Genomic DNA, 25,215 nt, shown 5'->3' with positions numbered 1-25,215 from the left:
TGAAGAAAATTAAAAGTACAACATCAGAAATATTTTTATTTTCCCTATGGGATTAACAGAAGACAGGCCACAACAGAAGGACGAGTCAATGAATTTGAAAACCTGTCAACAAAAAAGTATACAAAATGTAACCCAAAGAAGATAAAAAGGCAAAGAACACCTGAGGTCTGTGGAACAATATCAAAGAGTTAGGCAATATATATGTAATTCAGGTCCCTGAAGAAGAGAAAACAGAAAGTGGGCCAGAACTATTTCAAGAGATTATTGGCAAGATTTTTCCAAACTGATAAACCATATCAACTCACAGACTGACAAAGCTCAACAAACCTCAAGCAGAGTAAATGCAAAGAAAACCATAATTCGTTTCATCATACACAAACTGATGAAAACGAAAACAGCTAAAGAAAAAAGAATCACTACATAGAGATATATTGGTAGCTGACTTCTCATCAGAAAAAAATGAGAACCAAGTACAATTGAATGACACTTTTAAAGTGCAAAAGAAAAACAAAAATGAACCACCAAGTACATTCAAAATCAAGTTAAAATATTCTTCAAATATGAAGGCAAAAAAAAGATATTTTCAGACAGAGAGAAATCAAACAAATTCATTGCTAGCAGACCTGTACTGGGTAGAATGTTAATGTGACTCATCAATACCATAGAGAAGTCAGATATACAGAAACAATTAAGGGGACCAGATAGGGTAAAAATATGGGTGATTATAAAACTTCTTTTTACTTACATCCAAATTTATTTTTAAATATTTTAAAAAGAATACTGACTTGTTAAACATATGTTTCTAGCATAATCAAAAATAAATATATTACAATAAGAGCATGGAATTATACCATTGTACTTTTTAACATTGTTAAAGAAGTAAGATTAAAAAAAATTGAAAGTTTTAGTTGCTCAGTCGTGTCTGACTCTTTGCAACCCCATAGACTATTGCCCACCAGACTCTTCTGTCCTTGGAATTCTCCAGGCAAGAATACTGGAGTGGGTAGTCATTCCCTTCTCAAAGGGATCATCCCATTCCAGGGATTGAACCTGGGTCTCCTGAAAAGCAGGCAGATTCTTTATCATCTGAGCCACCAGGGAATAGGAACAAATATGAAGATGATAGACAACCTTAATCATGATATATTAAATTAAAAGGAACTAATCACTCCACACAAAAGGCACATATCATTAAACTAGATTTTTTTTTAATGGATTCTGTGAATGGATTCCAAGAAACACAGTTTATATATTAACAAAAATGTTGAAAATAAAAGCATGAAAAGATACAGCATGCAAACACCAAGCATAAGAAAACTACCATGGCTATATTAACAAGATGGTGATTTTCACTATAACTAAAGACATGTCATAATGATAAAAGAGGGACCTGATTAAGAAGAACTTTGTTGTTGTTGTTCGGTTGCTAAGTCCTATCCAACTCTTTGTGACCCCATGAACTGTAGCACACCAGGCTTCTCTGTCCTTCACTATCACTATCTCCCTGAGTTTGTTCAAACTCATGTCCATTGAGTCAGTGATGCCATCCAACCATCTCATGCTCTGTCACCCCCTTCTCCTCCTGCCTTCAATCCTTCCCAGCACCAGGGTCTTTTCCATTGAGTCATCTATTCTTATCAGGTGGCCAAAGTATCAGATCTTCAGCTTCAGCACCATCCCTTTCAATGAATATTCAGGGTTGGTTTCCTTTAGGATTGACTGATTTGATCTCCTTGCTATCCAAGGGACTCTCAAGAGTGTTCCCCAGCACCACAGTTTGGAAGTGTCAATTCTTCAGTGCTCAGCTTTCTTTATGGTCCAACTCTCACATCCATACATGACTACTGGAAAAAACATAGCCTTAACTAGATGGACCTTTGTCAGAAAAGTAACATCTCTGGTTTTTAATATGCCATCTAGGTTTGTCATAGCTATTTTTCCAAGGAGCAATTGTTCAATTTCCTGCAGTTACCATCCACATTGACTTTGTAGCCCAAGAAAATGAAATCTGGGCTTCATTCAGATTTTCTGAAATAGTGTTTCCCATCTATTAGCCATGAATTGATGGGACCAGATGCCCTTAGTTTTCTGAAAGTTGAGTTTTAAGAAGACCTAGCAAACTTAAATTTATAATTACATAAAGATAAAACTTTCAAGTATATGAAGCACAAGCTAAACACTAAGGAAGAAATAGACAAAATTCACACATGGATGGATATTTTAAGAAACTTCTCTCAGTAGTTGAAAGGACAAAAGTAGTTGAAAGTAGACAAAAAACCAGTATTATGATGGAAGACATGAGAAGAATTATCAACTTAGTTGTTCTGATTGATATTTGTGGAACTATACCAAACAGTTATACACTCTTTTTGTGAGCAGACATACAGCATTCATGAAGAAGGACAATATGCTGGGTTCATAAAACAAGCCTCAAGAAATTTCAAAGGATTGAACTAATAATACACAATAGTGTTTCTGCCATGATAATGTTAACTAGAAATTAATAACCATAACAAATCAGAAACTTCAGAAAATAGTAGGAAATAAAAACACTTAAATGGCCCATCATCAAGATGTGCAACTGGATCAGTCTGGCAAACTTTCAGATGTCAACAGGAAACAAGATTGTGGATATATAACTATAGCTTTAAAGCTTTCAAGGTATATAGCTTTTAAAGCACAAGGAAATGACTAGTCCTTCTAGTGTGAAATAGAAATGCTCTTATATCTTTCACAATCACTGAGAGTTAATTCCTATTTTTGGAGTTTTGATCAACTGTGATTCATTTCTATCTGGAATGTTTTTTTTTTTTTAATTTCTCCACACTTCTCCTATTTTATCCTTCATCTTCAGTAAAATAGTTTACAGCAATACCAGAATAGTATGGGTAGCAGCTGGTAAATACATTTAGTTCCCAGGAGTCCACAGTGCTGTAGTTACCATTCTGACAACAGAAAGTCTGTAAGGGAAGGTTGGGTGTTGGGGATGAATGTTATTAATGTAATCAACTCATGGATATAGGTATAAGTACATATATACACATATTACAGACTATCCTGTAATCTGACTTATTCATATAATTACGCAATGCAGTTCTATTTCAAATTGTGTATGCATGCCTGCTAAGTTGTAGTTTAAATACTAGAATGTTGGCATAATTAAAAAATAAGTTCTCAAGTATTAAAACCTTATAATAAAGCGAGACAAACAAATGTAAAGAATGAAATTTTAAGAAAAAATGCAACATAAAAACCACAGTGATTGTTCAGAAGTAAGTGTAGCTGCAGGAAACTAATGTGCATGGAAATATTTAACTCTGACCTCTCTTAAGAAGATGTGATGGAAATTGATAAAGTATACAAAAATCTAAAGATTTTGCATCTGATCTTAATACTTGCATCTATAGAACAGTATCTGATCCCAATTATTTTCTGTTAAATTACTAATAATTATTGGGCCAAATTTGCATATGTAACTAAATTTTCTCCTTTATTTGCAAGTGTTTTGCTTTTCAGATCATTCTTATAATCAAAGTAATCTTGTTCTATTTTTAAAAGTAATGCATGGGTATTATTAAATATATATTGCTTTTGTTGTTTTTTTAGTTAATTTTCACATAATTATGCAATGCAGTTCTATTTCAACGTGTGTGTGCCTGCATGCCAAGTCACTTCAGTCATGTCTGACTCTTTGAGACTTTATGGACTGTAGCCCTCCAGGCTCCTCTGTCTATGGGTTTCTCCAAGCAAGAATAAAGGGGTGGGTTGTCGTGCCCTCCTCCAGGGTATCTTCCCAACCCAGGGACTGAACCCACATCTCTTATGTCTCCTGCATTGACAGGCAGGTTCTTTACCACTAGCTGCACTTGGGAAGCCCATTTCAAAATGTACTGTAGGTGACAAAAATCCAGCATTTATAATAGCTATGTGCCAGGTGTCTTTGTCAGCACTTGACATTAACTCATTTTATCTTTGTAATAATCAGTGTGTTAGATACAATTATTATCCTCACTTAAAGTTGAGAGAAATGTTGTGCAAAGAGGTTAAGTGAATTGTCAAAGATTGTATCACTAAGTGGAATAACAGGGGACTCAGGTGGCGCAGCAGCAAAAAATCCACCTGCCAGCATAGGAGATGCAGAAGACGTGGGGTCGATCCCTGGGTTGGGAAGAGCCCCTGGAGAAGGAAGTGGCAACCCACTCCAGCCTTCTTGCCTGGGACATCCCATGGACAGAGGAGACTGGTGGGCTATAGTCCGTGAGGTCACAAAGAGTCGGACATGACTGAGTGACTGAGCACACACACACACGCACACACACACACACATACTTATCCTCTTTTACAGTTACCCAGCAGCCCAATGAATAAATGCACCTTAGTTATTTAATTAATCCCCTGTGGATTAGCATGTAAGCTACTTGTACTATTAAAATAGATGTTGCAATACACATTTCTGTACATGTATTTTTATATATTTGTCCAGTCATTTTCATAGGATAATTTTGTAGGATAAATAGACTATCTGGACTCGAGGATATACAGATATACATGTACTGCTGTGCCTTAAGTACATGGTGGGGCCCACACATACCAACCTCCAGCAGGGGAATCCAAGTATAACAGTATAGTCTGCCCTCTATATTCAAGATTCCTCTGTATCTGTGGTTCCACATCTGAGGACTCAACCAATAGTGGGTAGTGTAGTGCTACTGTATTTACGAAAAAAACCCACGTGTAGGTGGACCCACACAGTTCAAACCGATACTGTTCAAAGGTCAACTGTACATAATAAAACCTATAGAAGAAAAACAGCTTTTGTTTCTTGAAAGATTGTTGACAAGGGTAAAAATGGAGAAATATAAATTTTGATGACAAATCTTATACATGCATATAGATATGTTATACAGGTATGTATATGTTTTTACAAATAAGTTTTACACACACATATATATATATATATATCATGTATTGTGTATTTATTATGTGCCTATTGCATATGTATGTATGTAGGTATATATAAACACGAAATTTTGCATCAAAGTGCATTTTTATCCATACACAACTTTCCCAGTAATCTTTACAAAAAATACAAAATTGTGTTGCTTTTATTATCAATGATATTATGCATCTTTTCATAAAGTTTAATAGCTATTTGTTATTTCTTTCCCAGGAGTATTTGGTCCTGTAGTTATTTCTACTCTGGGAGACTGTTGTTTCACATTTGTGGTTGAAATTCGGTAACTGCTTCTAGCCCACTTGCTACTCTCTAAAGGAAAAGCATATGTCCCCTGTAATTTATCTACAGTTAAAATAAGTGTGCCCGAGAGTTGGCCTCTGTGGGAAGAACACCTGCGTGGAATGCAGAAAAAGAGATGCGTAAGCCCCCATGTGTGATGTGCCTGCCTCTATTTGTAATGCAAAGTTTGTTAATAAGAGCCAGCTGTCTCCTACAGAGCCAGGGAGTTCCTGCTCAGAACAAGTTTACTAAAAGGGCCTCTCAAGATGACAGCCAACTGGGCAAGTATCCTCAAGCTGTTTTTAGATGAGAGAAAAGAAGGGAAAATGGGGTTAAAGATACATTTTATAGGATGCCTGCTGAACAACTTCAGGAAGCTTTCCAATAAATTTAAGGTGATATTCAATAGAGAGAAAACAATTCTACTTAGAAATTGCTTTTAAGACCCTTAATTTCCTTCATTTTCACTTCATTTGGACCATTTCATCAAAGCAACTCCTAATCTGGTAATGATGCATATCTCTTTATGTATTCAAAATATATATCAATTACCTAATATTCAGTCATATTCAAAAGTGTTTAAAGACCAATGCCTTGATATATATTTTTTAAAAATGAAATATTACTCATAAAATGTGTGTGTGTACATGTGTATGGGTATGAAAGCACTTTAAACAAAACAAAACAAAAATATGTCTTATTTGGAAAGATTTAGGAAGACAGTAAGGAACTCTATTATTCATAGAAGGAAAATTGTGGAAGAGAAATTAAGCAAGATGTTTAATGTATGAATTGTAATTTGGAATAGTCTGATAAACAGGACCTAGTTGGAAGAGAGCCTTTAGAGATTCATTTTGTAAACTATGTCAACTCAAGTATTGTTAGGGGAAGCACACTGATTGAAACTGCCCACCCTGGCCAGACAACACGGAAACCATTTGCATGAGTTGTTTCATGACAGGAGATCCTGATAAGGAATACGGAACTAATAAGCCACCATCAACCGGAAGAGTTCAGGAAAGGTCTAAAGGAGACACCGCGTTTCTGTCCACTTCCCAGAATCCCTCTCACTAGCATCCATCTTGGCTGAGCGATGCGTATGCCACCAGGAAAGACTCTGAATTAGAATGATTGGCCAAAGACCACCCGGAAACTAATCCCATCACCATAAAACCCGAGACTGTGAGCCACTCAGCAGAGCAGTTCTCCTGGGTTCCCTTAACCTACTGCTCTCCACCCGGGTGCCCTTTCCCAAAAAAATCTCTTGCTTTGTCAGCATATGTGTCTCCTCAGACAATTAATTTCCGAATGTTAGACAACAGCCCAGTTTCTGGCCCTGGAAGGGGTTCGCCTTCCTGCAATAGTATCATTTTACTTATTCGGAAGTCACAAATTTTCAATAGTGAAAACTATTGATTTCCAGCCTACGGAAACTTTGTAGAAGTCTACAGATATACTGAGTTATTACGCAAAGTTGAATAAGATCCAAAGGCAAATCAAAATGTAGTAAAACAAAGTTGTTGCTTTACATTTACAAGTTTCTTAAAAAATCAGTAATAAAAAAATAAAAAAGTCCAAAGGAAACTACAATGAGTTTAAAAATATAGCTAGTGAATGGGTTTTACAGCATACCCGTAGGCAGGACATGAAATTTTGAAATGTTTCTTTTCAGTAGGAAAGGTTGAATGGTATATTGTTGGGAGCACTGGGTTTAAGTCAGAAGGTCTTGGGTTCCAGCTATATGGTAAGATAGAAACATGGCATTTTAAGTTTCAGTCTCAGTATTTTTATTTATAAGAGAAAAATAGTTCTTATAGTGTTATGTGAGAATTTTTTTCTTGAAGAAGTGCATTGGTAGCTAATAAAATATTTTCCATATTTTACTTAGTCAAATAATTAGACAATGCTATTCAGTATCCATGGGGTCGCTGGGGGTCGGACACGACTGAGCGACTTCCCTTTCACTTTTCACTCTCATGCATTGGAGAAGGAAATGGCAACCCACTCCAGTGTTCTTGCCTGGAGAATCCCAGGGACCGGGGAGCCTGGTGGGCTGCCGTCTATGGGGTTGCACAGAGTTGGACACGACTGAAGTGACTTAGCAGCAGCAGCAGAGAAATGAATAGAACATTTCATGTAGAAGTTCAAGCTGAATCATCTTGCTACACTGGAAGGAAAGTTGGCATGTGAATCAACACAGGGAGCAATTCCATTTAAAGAATCCATAATAAAGAAATTGAAAAAAAATAATGAAAAGTGTATGTGCAAGGTTGTTTGCTAAAATTTTCCTTTTAGTAGCAAGAAAAATTCTAAAACAAAAACAACACTTTTGCCATGTAAAGCACTACCTGATAATTTACAGGGCTTATATAATTCTCTGACACTAGCAGTTAAATTGAATTTAACAAACCTTTTTAAACTTATTTTTTTAATAAGTTCTCAGGTTCTATCTGCCCTTCCCTTAGTAGGATTAGCTAGTTACAAAAATGTAAGAAAGTTTTAAAAAATTGGATATGCCTCTCGTATACCTTTCCTCTTATGAAAAAAAAAAAGAACATTTCTCATATTTTAAAAATGTTGCAAAATACATTGGTCAGGTTGCAAAGAATGTGTTTATCTTGATGATTTTTCTAAGGTTTCCATAGAAATTCATGCTAAATCATTTGCATATATTGATCCAATAAATGTTTATGGAAAACCTGCTGTGATCAAGGTATAAACTTGGAGTGAAAGCCTGAGTGAAAACAATGGCTCAATGCATCCATTGATCCCAAAAACAAGACTGATACTAATGATTAAAAGAATCTGGTCATGAACAACAAAATCACATTGCTTTCCCCCCCTCACCCCCAATCACTAACATACAGAAAGCAACTAAAAATAAATAAATATAATTTATATTTTTATTTATTCCTCTAAGTACAATTTGGGCTTCCTGGGTAGCTCAAACAGTAAAGAATCTGCCTGCAATGTGGGAGACCCGAGTTCAAACCCCTAGGTCAGGAAGATCCCCTGGAGAAGGGAATGGCAACCCTCTCCAATATTCTTGCCTGGAGAATGTCATAGACAGAGGAACCTGGCAGGCTACAGTCCATGGGCTCGCAAAGATTCAGACACAACTGAGTGACTAACACACACATGCAAGCACATTTTAATGGTAATTTATTTTTCTTTTCTGATGTTGGCCTTTATTTCCAACTTATAAACTTTGACTACATCTGATTTGAATATTATAAAAAATTACAGTAACATCTGATTAAAATATTATAAAAAAGATTACAGTGATTTCCATTATTCATAAACAGAGTGGAGAGAAAGAAAATAGGAAGAGTATGAAACAATCACAGTATTTGCTGAATTCTGGATGAAATGCCTTACATATATAGAATCCCTTTCTAAAGGATGTTATATAAAATTTCAATATATAAGAAAAGCCATCTTATATAATCACCTGTGTGAGCTAGAATTTGTAGATTCAGGGACAATGACTTTTCTTAGTGAATTTGTCATTTTCTTTGTAAAATGTAGATTGTGAAGAGAAATGAACAGCCACAGGAGGCTCGATTCAAATTTGTTGAGTCAATTCATTTAAAGTCAACAAATGTTTTTTGAACACCCACTGGGTGTCAAATCTTGGTGTTGGAGTAATTGATTCATAATGGCTTGGTGGTTTTCAATGAACAGAGTTTCCCATATTTCCTTTGTTGTATGTGTGGTGGGGTTCTGAGATAACTAACATATTAAAATCTTGTAAATTCCTAAAGGCATGATACAGAAGGACAAACAAATACTATTATCTGCACTCAAGACTATCATTTCTTTTGTAACAACCCTTTTGTCAGAAAATTGTACCTTAAAAATAAATATGAAAAACTTGTTGATAACAAATGCAAATGGAATCAAATTTGCAAATTATTTTGAGACTTTACAAAAATCTTGACAAATCAACATCTGCTCCTAGAAATTTATTCAGGCATGCTAATAAATAAAGAAAGATGAAGTTATACATAAAATCATGAAGCTAAATGAGGCTTCAGGATGTATCTTTATTTTTTTTTTCCCTTCTCAGAAAAACTATCAAATTATTCACAGAAGATTTGGCTATTTTACTCACACACCTCCAAAAGAAGAGTTTTTTTGTTTTGTTTTATTTTAAAGCTTCTACAGGAGATTCACTTATTCTTTATTGAATTCTATGGCAAGCCACTTAATATCTCCTTATATGGTCAAAATCTATTAAGCTTACCATTTAGCTGCCAATTTCTATTTTCTTATTACTGTATTTCTTTATCACTTCTCACAGATTGCTCTAAAATATTTCACATCCTGGTGTCTCTCTTCAGTACCCACTTAACTCTGCTCTTAAAATTCTCCCATAGGTTTTTTTTGAGCAAAGTCTAAGCATCTAGAATTTAACCAGTGTGTAGTCTTAGGAGATAAACTCTTACAGTAGTAGAAGCATGAGAAACAGGAATCCAGGATTTTTATATTATGTCCGGTTTTGTCACACCAGTGAATTCGAGTCAATGTTGAAGGAAAATGCTGATGTAGGATGCTTGGATAGGTCAGTTCTGGTACATAAGGTTGTACTTCTTTTATGGGAGGCACCTATGGGTGGTAAACAGCTAGAAAAGTAATTCCACTAGAGGGTTCTCTAGTGGTTCTCTATAGAGACAGTCATTTACAGCCCTGCCTGCTCATTTGCTTCTCAGGAAGCCATTTGGCTTAGGTAACAGGTCTGCTTTCAGGGCTGGTCATACAGCAAATCCCAAACCCACGATAAAATCTGTTTTTGTTCGGCTTTCACTAAGAAGGGTCTGTAGCGATAGGAACCATTCTGGGACCTCCAGTACCGAAACCCTGATACTCACACACCCTCTACCCTCCCATCCACACCCCTTGTCAAATTTCCCAAAAAGGATTTTGCCTTCCATTAATAGGCTGAGCTTGGCAGCACCTCTAGAAGTGACCATATGAAGTTACATTTACTCTGGAAGAAAGGGGTTTGTGCTTTTTTAGTGGTGCAATTAAAATGTCAGGCATCTCTTTGAGTACATTTTAGAATAAAGGTGGGGAAAATGTGATAAGGACTAGATTCATTATCATAGAAATATTTCAGTGTCCTGGTCTAACTTAGTCCTTCGCTTTCCTCCATAGGAATGAAATAATTTTTAGATATTTTGTAAATGAAGAAACAGGATATTAGGAAAGAGTGGAGGCAAAAGTGAAGGACTTGATTTCAGAGGCTAAACGACCAATGCAATAAATAACTGGAAGTAGAGGAAGAAACTGAGAAAAAGAGAACTTGAGATGGCAAGAATGGTGGATGTGAGGTGTGAGAGATTCTGAATGAGTTGTGAATGAGTGAATGGGCTATTTGAGATGTGTCACCTGGGCTCTTCAGGAGACAGGAGTGAAAAAATGAAACTCTTAACTTACACAGCTGTTGTCCAGTGCTTCTCCAAATGTGACTGTGCAGACGTGGAATCCCAGTGCCCCGGGTTTTGTGGGTCTTCATATAATACTCAGTTTATCTGTACTTCTCCCTTTCTAAACTTTGAACTGCTTAAGGGCTATACTGTTTTACTCATCTCTGATTTCTGGCCATGTTTGAACAATTGCAGAGAAGGCAATGGCACCCCACTCCACTTTCATGCATTGAAGAAGGAAATGGCAACCAACTCCAGTATTCTTGCCTGGAGAATCCCAGGGATGGGGGAGCCTGGTGGGCTGCCGTCTATGGGGTTGCACAGAGTCAGACACGACTGAAGCGACTTAGCATCAGCAGTAGCAGCAGCAGTTGAACAACTGTGTGATTACTTCAGCATGTCCCTGCAATACTACATTGGCATTTCCAAATACAAAGATTTTATTACGATAGTTTAATAATAATTTTCTCTTTTTCTCTTGAAAGCATTAATATATTTGTGTTACTTTAAAAATATATATGTGTGTATATGTATATGTATATATATATATAAAATGTATAAATATATATGGATATTTACTGTGCTTGGTCACTCAGTCGTGTCCAATTATTTGTGACCCCCATGGACTGTAGCCTTCCAGGCTCCTTCTGTCCATGGGGATTCTCCAGGCAAGAATACTGGAGTGGGTTGCCATTTCCTCCTCCAGGGGATCTTTCCAACCCAATGATAGAACCCAGATCTCCCACACTGCAGGCAGATTCTTTACCATCTGAGCCACTGGGAAAGCCCATGTATAGACATCAGTTCATTCTCTCAGTCGTGTCCAACTCTTTGCGACCCCACGGACTGCAGCATGCCAGACTTCCCTGTCCATCACCAACTCCTGGAGCTTGCTCAAACTTATGCCCATTGAGTCAGTGATGCCATCCAGCTATCTCATCCTCTGTCATCGCCTTCTCCTCCTGCCCTCAATCTTTCCCAGCATCAGGGTCTTTTCAAATGAGTCAGTTCTTCGCATCAGGTGCCCAAAGTGTTGGAGTTTCAGCTTCAGCATCAGTCCTTCCAATGAATATTCAGGATTGATTTCCTTCAGAATGGACTGGTTTGATCTCCTTGCAGTCCAAGGGACTCTCAAGAGTCTTCAACACCACAGTTCAAAAGCATCAATTATTCTGTGCTCAGCTTTCTTTGTAGTCCAACTCTCACATCCATACATGACTACTGGAAAAGCCATTTGTCTAGACAGATCTAGGCATAGTTATATTCAGCATATCTCTTAAAGGTACATATTGAAGGTATAGTTAGAATATTACACTTTATTCTTCAGAACTATTACAAAAGTGTAATGACATCATGCTTGAGAAAGCACATTTCCTACATCTGAAGTTATACAGTTTGGCAGCTACTGTTTGAATAAAGATACAATGCACATAATCTAATGTTGAGGCTGTAAAACATCTTAAAATACATTTTAAGTTTTATTACATTCTAAGTCTAGACTATCACCTAAGAAAATAATTTTTTCTATTCTTCCATTGTCTCTCTCTTTTTTTAATTTTTATTGTATATTCAAGTATAGTTGATTAACAATGGTATGTTAGTTTCAGGTGGTTATGTTACTTTTCGGTGCACAGAAAAGTGATTCAGTTATACATATACATTTATCTATTCTTTTTCAAGTCAATTTCCCATTGAGGTTATATGGAATATTGAGCAGGGTTCCCTGTGCTATTAATATATAGTAGATCCTTGTTGGTTTGTTGTTGTTCAGTCACTAAGCTGTGTCCTACTCTCTGTGACCCGATGAACTGCAGCACGCCAAGCTTCCCTGTCCTTCACTATCTCCTGAACATTGCTCAAACTCATGTCCATTGAGTCAGTGATGCCGTCCAATCATCTCATCCTCTGTCACCCACTTCTCCTCTTGCCCTCAATCTTTCCCAGCATTACTCTTTTCCAACGAGTCGGTTGGTTATCTATTTTAAATATAGCAGTGTGTATATGTCAATAATTTTTAATTCAGAAAATAAACTTATGTGCAAAGATATTCATTGAACATTGCTTTTTGATAACGGAAAAATTAAAAATATCCAAAATATCCTAAAAAGAGAATAATAGTTTAGTTTAATTGGTATAGTTTTAAACAAAATGGCTAGAAAATATTTTGTTGTGATGTTGCTGAGAAAGGCAAGATTAAACTAATGTACATATATATAAAACAATCATTAACTTTATAAATATAAAACGATTAGAAAATAATACATTTGAATGTTAACAGTGTTCTTTTTTTTTTTTTTTTAACAGTGTTCTTTAGATTGGGTTATTTTCTCTTTCCTTTTAAATTTCTATATTAACTGTATTTCTATAATGGTATAACTTTCAAAATTAAAAATAACTTTAAAAATCTTATTATTAAGGAATAGTTAAACACTATTTTTAAAATTCAGTTAATAAAATTTATTTTTCAAATTTCTCATGTTTCCAATAAATTAATATGCATAACTACTCATTTGATCAATGTATAGTGAACACATTCTGTATATGAGACAGGATGTTAGATGTTTGGGACACAAAGTGCCAGAATTTGAATTATGAATCTCTCCTATGTTATTTTTTGAAATAATGAAAAATATTATTACCAAGATAATCACACGTATTATGGAAATTTTTACTATTAGAATTATTAAAATGTACTATTTTTCTCTATATGCTGGGTATTAAAAATACATACAAAATTCACAGTAAAATATCACTAAAATGTATTAGCTACAATTAAGTCCCAAATGATATTTTAGAAGTAAGCCAGCCTAAAAGTTAGTAATAAAAAGCATGCTTATACTACCTCTTCCCCCCATAAAAAGAACCAAACTAGAAGATAGAAAGAATTTAAGAAACAGAAGGATAACAGACTAAAATCAACCTTGGAGTTTAGGCCATCAGTGAACTTCTTTTACCATCTATACTCACTCATAAGGTGATTTTGTCCAGTTCAGAGGATTAAATACCATCTTTAGGCTTGTGTCTCTAAATCTTATATATCTGGTCTAGATTACTCCCTTGAATTTCAGCCTTCTATCCAACTAGCTCTTCACTTTCTTCACGTGGATATCCAGTCAACACCACAGACCTAACATATTTAAAACTCTATTCCTAAGAGTTTCCACTGTTCCTCTTACAGCCTTTAGTGTTTTTTTTTTCTCAGAGCTTAGGCCCAAATCTTGATGGTCTCTCTTATCTTTTATTTTATTTTATTTTTTTCCTTTCACACTCATGTGTGATCTTTGAGCAAATCCTGTTGGCTCTGCTTTAAGAATATGGCCAATTCTCTCTGCCTCCACTGCCACCACCCATGTCTCACCTGAATCATGATCTCCCCATTTCTGTCCTTAGTTTCTCCTCCTCCTGTTCTCAGAACAAGAGAAGAGACTGTTATTCTGCTGTACCTGGGTTCTTTTCCTTAATAGCCACAAGGCTTATCCCAACTCTTCCTTTTGATCTCCCTTCAAATGCCCCCTTTCTCAATGAGTCCTCCTCTGGCCACCCTAGCCAAAATTGCAACCCCCACGCCCCACAATGAAATTCCCTAATCCCCCTCCCTGCTTTGTTTTTCTAACCAGCACTTTAATTATTTTAATATCTTACACCCTCCTCTCCCAATATAAGCTTCATGAGGGCAGATATATTTGTCTGTTTTGTCATTGCCACATCTTCAGTGCCAAGGAGAGATGCTTGGCACATAGCTGATACACAGCAAATATTTCTTAAATTGATAAATGAATGCCCCATGGAATGATGGTTGTAACTTGGGTAGAAATCTGAGTAGAGGCAAAAGAGGGACTAAAGATAAAATCTTGCTTGTTTAAGAGCTGGGAAATGTAGCTGAGTTATTTCTCCCATCAAGTGAATTAATAGATAGTGAAAATAAGTTAAAATTGGCCAATTTGCGTTGTTTCACATTCTCAGCCAACCAGCCTCATTATAAACCCTGACTGAAGGGCAGAGTACATCATGAGAAATGCTGGGCTGGATGAAGCACAAGCTGGAATCAAGATTGCTGGGAGAAATACCAATAAACTCAGATATGCAGATGACACCACCCTTATGGCAGAAAGCAAAGAACTAAGGAGCCTCTTGATGAAAGTGAAAGAGGAGAGTGAAAAAGTTGGCTTAAAGCTCAACATTCAGAAAACTAAGATCATGGCATCTGGTCCCATCACTTCATGGCAAATAGATGGGGAAATAGTGGAAACAGTGAGAGACTTTGTTATTTTGGGCTCCAAAATCACTGCAGATGGTGACTGCAGCCATGAAATTAAAAGACACTTGCTTCTTGGAAGAAAAGTTATGACCAACCTATACAGCATATTTGGAGAAGGCAATGGCAACCCATTCCAGTACTCTTGCCTGGAAAATCCCATGGGCAGAGGAGCCTGGTAGGGTGCAGTCCATGGGGTCATGAAGAGTCAGACATGACTGAGCGACTTCACTTTCACTTTTCATTTTCATGCATTGGAGAAGGAAATGGCAACCCACTCCAGTGTTCTTACCTGGAGAATCCCAGGGATGGGGGAGCCTGGTGGCTGCCGTCTATGGGGTCACACAGAGTAGGACATGACTGAAGCGACTTAGCAGCAGCAGCAGCATCAGGCAGCATATTAAAAGGCAGAGACATTACTTTGCCAACAAAGGTCCATCTAGTCAAAGCTATGGTTTTTCCAGTAGTCATGTATGGATGTGAGAGTTGGACTATAAAGAAAGCTGAGTGCTGAAGAATTGATGCTTTTGAACTGTGGTGTTGGAGAAGACTCTTGAGAGTCCCTTGGACTGCAAGGAGATCCAACCAGTCTATCCTAAAGGAAATTAGTCCTGAATATTCATTGGAAGGACTGATACTGAAGCTGAAACTCCAATACTTTGGCCACTTGATGTGAAGAGCTGTTTTTTTGGAAAAGACCCTGATGCTGGGAAAGATTGAAGGCAGGAAGAGAAGGGGACAGCAGAGAATAAGATGGTTGGATGGCATCATCGACTCAACAGACATGAGTTTGAGCAAGGTCCAGGAGTTGGTGATGGACAGGGAGGCCTGGCGTGCTGCAGTCCATGGGGTGGCAAAGAGTCAGACACTGCAGGGAGCTGCCCGTGAGAACGGGGTCCTTTGTCCAAAGGACACAGCTCTGGGAGCTGCCTCAGTCCTTGAGGGTTTGCTTGCAAACATAGCTCTCTGTCCCGCCACCCCAGAGATTAGGCGCTTATTTACTGCAGGCACCTGGAGTTCTGTGCAAACTTCTCACGCACAGAGAAATGTTATCTGGTGTAAGAAATAATAACAGGGTGCCATTCCCATGCTCTCAAGTTTTCTTGTGACTGTTTGTAAGATGTATAGGTCAACCAAGAAAAAATGTCAACTGTCTTGTCTTTCTCACGCTCTTCTGTATAAATATAAGATGCTGAATAAAGTTGGTGTCAGACTGCATCCCTTCGTGGAGACATGTCTGAACCTCTTGACCCCATCTTTGTTGTAGTCTCTTGCTTTAGTTTCCTTTCTTAGCCCCGCCGTGCATATTCTCGGGACCTGATCGACTTTGCCAGCTGGCACTGGCAGGTGGCGCCCGAACAGGAACTCGGGAATCGGAGCACCACGACGGCCGCTGCCCGCCAAGATTGAGGTAAGTAACAAGGAATTCCTAATTAATTAAAGTAAAGGGCAGGGAGTGTTACTGTCGAGAGTAATAAATCATGGGACAAGGCAATAGCCGCCAGTTATTTGTACATATGTTGAAAACTATGTTAAAACGTAGGGGAATTCATGTAAATAAGTTACAGCTAGAGAAGTTTTTACTTTTTATAGAAGAGGTTTGTCCCTGGTTTCCAGAGGAAGGAACAGTTAGTCTGGAAACTTGGAAAAAAGTAGGAAAACAATTGCAGACATATTATTACTTACATGGTCCCAATCGTGTCCCTGTGGATGCTTTTTCTTTGTGGACTCTCATAAGAGACTGTCTGGATCCTGAACATGAGGGACATAAAATTCAAACGGCTCTCAGGGATTCCACAGAACCCGGTTACAGAGCCTTCCGCCCCTTCGCCTGAGCCGCTTTATACTGTGCCTGAGGGAACAGCTTGTAAGGCTGGAGGGAGTGATGATGTGTTAAGCTCTGATGAACAGGAAGAGTTAAATGAACAAGCGGCTCAGTACCATAGAGAGGATATGCCTTGGGAGATGATGGTTAACATGCAATCCCCCTCGGGAAAAGGGGAATTAAAGCATTCAGGGCTTTCTGAAGAACAGCTGGAGAATTTAATTCAGAAGATTGTTATAGCAGTAAAGAAGGATGCACAGGGAGACTCCCACTCCAGCCAGCCTGTGCCTACAGCATATCCTCCTCGGTTCTTGCTGGACTCGATCCACCTCCGCCTTTCATAGAACCGCGAGAGCTTATATCTATCCCTGCTTCTTTGCCTGGTGAAAACATAAAAATTAGAAGTGAGATATTATTATCTCCTCTTCAACAAGCAATTAAGCGAGCCAATGAAGAAGGAGAACATATTCCCGGGTTTTCAGGAATCTATCCAGTATTTGAAAATGCTCAACAGCAGAGGTATTATGAACCGCTACCCTTTAAGCAACTGAAAGAGTTAAAAGTGGCTTATGCACAATATGGCCCGACTGCGCCGTTTACTCAGGCTATTATAGAGGCTTTAGGAAATCAAAATCTGCCACCTAATGATTGGAAACAGGTTGCTCGGGCTTGTTTATCTGGAGGAGATTATTTGCTATGGAAATCTGAGTTTGCTGAGCAGTGTGGGATCACAGCCGATATCAATCGGCGACAGAGACTGAACACCACTTATGAAATGATGGTGGGAGAGGGAGATTATCGAGACACTAATAGTCAACTTAATTATTTGCCTGGAGCCTACCCTCAGATTAGTGCTACGGCCCTACAAGCATGGAAAAAGCTTCCAAATTCTGATAAAAAGACCAAAGATTTATCTAAAATTCGCCAGGGGCCAGATGAACCATATCAAGATTTTGTTGCCCGCCTGCTTGAGGCAATTGATAAAACGATAGGGGATGAGCAGGCAGGGATGGTGTTGGCTAAATTGGGTTATTGCCTTAGCTGGTTTTAGTGGACGGCTTGATAATCATTATCCCTCAGATAAAATTTTGCAATTTGCTCACTATCACCAATTTCTGTTCCCCAAAATCGTTGTTTCTCAGCCCCTTGTTGATGCCCTAACTGTATTTACTGATGGCTCTTCTAATGGAATAGCTAGTTTGATTATACAGGACAATACTGCCGCCTGGCGTGCTAATTATAAGTCTGCTCAAGAAGTAGAACTATTGGCGGTTTTTCAGGCTCTATTACAAATTTCTGCTCCATTTAATTTATATTCTGACAGTCAATATATCATAAGAGACTTAAACACTATTGAGACTGTTCCATTTATTGGTACCCTGAATTCTACTATCCAAACTCTTTTTTGTGATATACAACATTTAATTTGCTCCAGAGTTAATAAATGCTATTTCGGTCATATTCGTGCTCACTCTGGGCTTCCTGGACCTTTAGCACGAGGCAATGCTTTGGCTGATGAAGCTACACGTATGATATTTCCTTTATTGGAACAAATGGCAAAAACTTCTCACAGCTTACACCATCAAAACAGCAATAGCTTAAGACTTCAATTTGGCATTACTCGAGAAGCTGCCAGACAGATTGTTAAGCAATGTCAAACATGTCCTCAATTTTTTAGCATCCCCCATTATGGAGTTAATCCCCGAGGATTGTTGCCAAACGATATATGACAGATAGATGTTACCCATATTCCTAAATTTGGTAAACAAAAATTTGTTCATGTTACTATTGACACCTTCTCTGGCTTTTTACATGCCTCTCTACAATCCGGAGAAGCTAGCAAACATTGTATAGCTCATTGCATTAAATGTTTTGCTGTTATGAGAACCCCTAAGACCATAAAAACAGACAATGGTCCAGGATACACTGGAAAAAATTTTCAACTATTTTGTACACAATTGTCTATCTCACATAAAACGGGTATCCCTTATAATCCTCAAGGTCAAGGAATTATTGAACAGGCACATCAAACTCTCAAACATCAATTGCAAAAACTAAAGAAGGGGGAATTGTATCTCAATACCCCCTCCAACTCTCTAAACCATGCTTTATTTGTTCTAAATTTTTTACAATTGGATATAAGTGGCCGTTCAGCAGCACAGCGATTTTGGAACGTTGATGCGCAAACAATAAGACCTAAAGTCTTTTGGAAAGACCCACTTGTGAGAAAATGGTATGGACCAGATCCTGTAATAATTTGGGGACGAGGGCATGTTTGTGTTTTCCCACAGGATGCCGAAGCGCCGCGCTGGCTGCCAGAAAGATTGGTACGCACGGCGGAGATGATCTCTAGCAAACCAGATGAGGAGATTGAGGATTCAAGAACATGATGAATTACCATCTCGGCAACAACTTCAGACATTGATGCGAGAGGCACAGAATTGTGTTGCTGTGCAGGGCGATCCGATATCGCCTTTAAGCTTCCTAATAACCTTATTAATTATCTTAAATCAGATTAACACTGCACACTCTGAAGAATATTCAAGTGCTTACTGGGCTTATTTTCCCGACCCTCCCCTTCTCCAACCAGTGGGCTGGGAGGGTCAGTCCATTCCCATATACACTAATGAAACTGTTTTATTTCTTGCACCTTGTTTAATTACAAAACTGATTGATGATCTATGGATGATAAAGGCTTCCATCTATGGAAATGGTCTGCGGTTAAAGGAACATAAGTGTGCGCCTATATAAAAAAAAAGGGGGGAGATGCAGGGAGCTGCCCATGAGAACAGGGTCCTTTGTCCGAAGGACACAGCTCTGGGAGCTGCCTCAGTCCTTGAGGGTTTGCTTGCAAACATAGCTCTCTGTCCCGCCACCCCAGAGATTAGGCGCTTATTTACTGCAGGCACCTGGAGTTCTGTGCAAACTTCTCACGCACAGAGAAATGTTATCTGGTGTAAGAAATAATAACAGGGTGCCATTCCCATGCCCTCAAGATTTCTTGTGACTGTTTGTAAGATGTATAGGTCAACCAAGAAAAAATGTCAACTGTCTTGTCTTTCTCACGTTCTTCTGTATAAATATAAGATGCTGAATAAAGTTGGTGTCAGACTGCGTCCCTTCGTGGAGACGTGTCTGAACCTCTCGACCCCATCTTTGTTGTAGTCTCTTGCTTTAGTTACCTTTCTCAGCCCCGCCATGCACGTTCTCGGGACCTGATCAACTTTGCCGGCTGGCACCAGCAAGACACTACTGAGCAAGTGAACTAAACTGAAGTGCATTGGATTGGTCAGTTTCTGGGAGTCTCATCACAACTGAATTGCTCTCCCAACTCCTGTTCCCAGCTGATGCATGAATTAGAGAGTGGACTCAACAATATCTGGATATGGGGTACTTTTGTCTTTGAATTTACATAATAGAAAGCTAAATTTCTGAAAAGGATACATGCATTATTCTGGAATCACCAACATCTGCAAGACTTTGAGCTGGAAAGGATTTAGGCAATATATAGTATATTCAGTGTTGAGGAATTTTTCAGTATTTGGCTAAATATGGAAAAAAAATATTAGAAAATTAGATATTAGGCTCTTTGCAACCCAATGGACTGTAGCCCACCAGGCTCCTCTGTCCATGGAATTTTCCAGCCAATACTGGCATGGGTTGCCATTACCTCCTCCAGGGGATCTTCCCCACCCAGGGATCAAACCTGTGTCTCTTGGATCTCCTGCATTTGCAGGTGTATTCTTTACCACTGAACCACCTAGGAAGTCCATCAGATGCAGTAAGTTCAAGTAAACATAAATATGACTTCCTATTTTTATCTTTGAGGCTCAAGTGACAATGATTCAGAATTGCCATGTTCAGAATAGAATTCACAGATAATTATGTCCCACATTTGTAAGGAATCTAGTACATAAATTCTTAAACGGAGCAGTTTAACCAACTTTAAAAAGAATGAACTGCTGAATGAAATTGTAAAGATATAATGTAGAAGCATAAAAATTGAGAGTATAGACACCTTGTAAATTTTATCCATTTTATATTTATGCACTCTCTTCTGTTTATTGTACCATATATCATATGATTCAGCTTCCATGGAAACTCATTTTTTTGTGTTTTGAAAAATAGTCCCAGTGATACAGCCATGGTAAGCTTGGAGTAGTAACTTAAGGATACGTGACCCCCTATCCACTCCAGATGGCCTTGTATGATTTCTTCAATAGTTTTAAAATGTAAAGAAGCTCTGTGGACATCAGTCAAATAGTGACATTTAATAGTTCACTAACTTAAGATTTTCTTGAGTGAAAAAGGCATCTGGATATATGTGCACATTTGGAAAGCAATGCAGTCAGTCTCCCCAGCGCAACCCTGTAAAAGAACCAGAATGAGTCAGGAATGATCCGATGCACTCCCACACAAAAGCAAATCATGTTGTACCTTGAACCAATTCTTCGTCTTGAGTGTCAGATTAAAGTGGTTAATATATCCATTGGTCTTAGAAATGGCTTGATAGCTGTTGATAAGACTGGATTGCTTAAGTTGCCACTGAACTGCCCTGATCAAAAAGCTTGATCAGTAAAAAGCTTCCTATATTATGTATAGGACTCTTGAGAGTTCCTTAGACTGCAAGGAGATCCAACCAGCCAATCCTAAAGGAAATCAGTTCTGAATATTCATCGGAAGGACTGATGCTGAAGTTGAAACTCCAATACTTTGGTCACCTGGTAAGAACTGACTCATTTGAAAGGATTCTGATGCTGGCAAAGATTGAAGGTAGGAGGAGAAGGGAACAACAGAGGATGAGATGGTTGGATGGCATTACTGACTCGGACATGAGTTTGAGTAAACTCCAGGAGCTGGTGATGGACAGGGAAGCCTGGCATGCTGCAGTCCATGGGGTTGCAGAGTCGGACACAATTGAGCAACTGAACTGACTGATATTATGTCTAAGGTGGTATCTAAGGCTATTGCTCTTGATGAGACCTATGAAGTATTCAGTATTACCTTTCTAAAAGATATTTATGTCATACTGTTCTTATATATAATTTTTTAGGTATTCTGCTGTCTGTTGTTAATAACTACTTTATGTGGACTTTGAGTAACCATTACAGAATATTTATATTTAGCACTCTGTCATGTTTTTGGCCTTCTTTAATCTCATTCAAGCATATTATTTTATTAGAGAAATGAAAATTATTATTAGCTTATTTCAGAGAAGGTTTTTTCCTCCTTTATCTATAAAAATGATTCAGATGTGTAAAATGTCCACAATGTACAAAGCAGTTGTATTTACAGAATAGCCGTAAGTCATGAAATTTTTAAAGCCAAAGTACATCTTTTCATGGCATTAATTTTACTCAGAGGTGGCTATAAAAATGTTATTACATGTAATGTTCAATATATTAAGGAATATAATTAAGAAGTCATATGCTTTTTTTTTATTTTAAAAAACAAGTAAAACAAAGAAAATTTGTGTTTGTACAGCTGGTTTACATTTATCCCTGGAGTCTCAAGGTTATACATCCATACCCCAGGACCATAAATCTTGCATAGATAAAAACTGGGAGACACACCAAATACATTATTTATACATTTTGTTTTATTTTATGGTTGCACTGGATCTTCACTGCTGCACGAGGGCTTCTAGTTGCGGTGAGTGTGGGCTACTCTTCCTTGCAGCGCATGGGCTTCTCATTGTGGTGGGATCTCTTGTTGCAGAGCACAGGCTCAAGAGCATGTGGGCTTGGTTGTTGCAGCTCACAGGCTCTAGAGTGCAGGTTCAGTAGTGCAGGATTAGTGCTCTGCGGTGTATGGAGTCTTCCTGAACCTGGGATGGAACCTATGTCCCCTGCATTTTTAGGTGGATTATTTACCAAGGGACCACCAGGAAAGCTCCTATTTATATGTTTTGCTCATTTTAACTATTGTGCATGGTAGGTATGGCAGAAGTTTAACAATCCCATTTTACAGAAGCTGAGGCTAAAAAGGATTTTATGATGTGCCAAAATGAATAATTATTGTTTTGAGACATGGTCCTAGGTCTTAACACTACAAATCTGAATCTCTTTTCTGAATTTCAACTTATATTAATAATAATTGTGAAGAACAAAAATTTATAAAGAAAAAATAGTAATAACATAGCAAGAATAGATGCTGTTCTTGTTGCTGTTTAGTCACTAACTCACGTCCAATTCTTTGTGGCCCCATGAACTGCAGCATGCCAGGCTTCCCTTTCCTCCACTGTCTCCTGGAGTTTGCTCAAATTCATGTTCATTGAGTCGGTGATGCTGTCTAACCATCTCATCCTCTGCTGCCCACTTCTCCTGTTGCCTTCAATCTTTCCCAGCATCAGTGTCTTTTCCAGTGAGTCGGCTCATCAGAAGACCAAAGTATTGGAGCTTCAGCTTCAGCATCCGTCCTTCTAATGAATAGTCGGAGTTGATTTCCTTTAGGACTGATGGTTTGACCTCCTTGCAGTCCAAGGGACTCTCCAGAGTCTTCTCTAGCACCACAATTCAAAAGCATCAATTTCTTGACTCAGCCTTCTTTATGGTCCAGCTCTTACATCTGTACATGATTACTAGAAAAAACATAGCTTTGACTATACAGACCTTTGTTGGCAAAGTGATATCTCTGCTTTTTATTCAACTATTTAGATTTGTCATAGCTTTTCTTCCAAGGAGCATGCGTCTTTTAATTTCATGGCTGCAGTCACCATCTGTAGTGATTTTGGAGTCCAAGAAAATAAAATCTGTCACTACTTCCACTTTTTTCCCTATCTATTTGCCATAAAGTGATGGGACCAGATGCCATGAATAGATAAAACCCATCACATCAAAAATGAACTTTCTTTCTTGATTCTAATATATACTTTCTCTGATTTGTAAAAATTCTACTTAGTAAACTTCTTAGTATAGCACTTTTAATATGACTTTTAATATGGCTCATTTGGCCAAATAATCTGTTGCTATGAATCACCCACAAGAGCTATCTGTCTATTTACCTATCTACCTATCTAGTTGTATGTCTACAAGGTGTGAAGTATAAAAATAAAAAGCTAAAAGGAAATATTTCCTTACCACAGTAATAATTACAATAAAATTGTTCGCTGCAGGACAGCCATGGCCTGGTGTGATCCATATTGGATGCTGTAATATGAACTAAATGCAGTATATTAGCCAAAGGAACTCAGCAGCATATGCAGCTGTTAATTGACAAAAATAAATTCAGCTGATACATGAACTCATACCATGAACCCTGCTTTATAGTCCCACAATTTCTGTAAAACTGAATGGTGCCCACATGACATAACAAAACAATGGTTATCAGAAAAATTGCCTCCACTACCTCCACTTGATTTGTGTGTTTAAATACTCCCATGGTTTCACATTTCATGCAGATAAAGTCATTACTTAAAGGGGGATCAATGAAAAAAAAATTGTTTTGGAGTTCAGTTATTTTGTAATGTAATTTAAGTCAATCCAGATCCATCCATTTTTAGAGAAAGAAGAATTTAAAAGGTAAGCTTTGTGTTTGGTATACCTTATAATAGATAGAAATTTGTGAAATTTCCAAAAATTGATGTTATGGATTACTAAAGAATGACTTAAAAAGAAACATGTATTCAGTGAAGTCTCTTCACATGGCATATACTGCATCTGTTTCACAGACTGGTTTATGCTATAGATACTCTGTAAAATAAATATTTTACTTGATATTTTTCATGGTATACTAACTTTTCACCCAGGTACTGACTTTGACTCTCTTCTGTGGACCAGGCGGATTTTTTTCCATAAAAAATGAAAAAGACACAAATAAATAACTTTTATTTTCTTATTTTACTAAGTATGCATCCTGTCACTTAATTCTCACAGAAAAACTATTAGATAGGTAATTTTATCTGCATTTTCAATAAGAGTATGTCAAAGTTTACAGCAATTAAGTAACTAGCCACAAATTACATATGAGTATACTGGGATTTCTTTGGAAGGAATGATGCTAAAGCTGAAACGCCAGTACTTTGGCCACCTCATGCGAAGAGTTGACTCATTGGAAAAGACTCTGATGCTGGGAGGGATTGGGGACAAGAGGAGAAGGGGATGACAGAGGATGAGATGGCTGGATGGCATCACCGACTCGATGGATGTGAGTCTGAGTGAACTCCAGGAGTTGGTGATGGACAGGCAGGCCTGGCGTGCTGTGATTCATGGGGTCGCAAAGAGTCCAACACAACTGAGCGACTGAACTGAACTGATACTGGTATTTGATCCCAAGCCTATGTAAATACTCCAGAGTCAGTGCTTTTAACCAATGCTCACCATATTTGCCTCTAAATGAGTATAGGAATTTTTTAAAAAATCAAATCAGGTTATCTCTTCATTTTTTAAGCTTCAGTTCAGAATTTTCCACAGTTTATTGTGATCCACACAATCAAAGGCTTTGGCATAGTCAATAAAGGAGAAATAGATGT

The sequence above is a fragment of the Bos mutus genome, chromosome 6 (assembly GCF_027580195.1).
Source record: "Bos mutus isolate GX-2022 chromosome 6, NWIPB_WYAK_1.1, whole genome shotgun sequence".
Lineage (NCBI taxonomy): Eukaryota > Metazoa > Chordata > Mammalia > Artiodactyla > Bovidae > Bos > Bos mutus.
The sequence above is the reverse complement of the archived record's forward strand: the minus strand, read 5'-3'. Positions refer to the sequence as shown.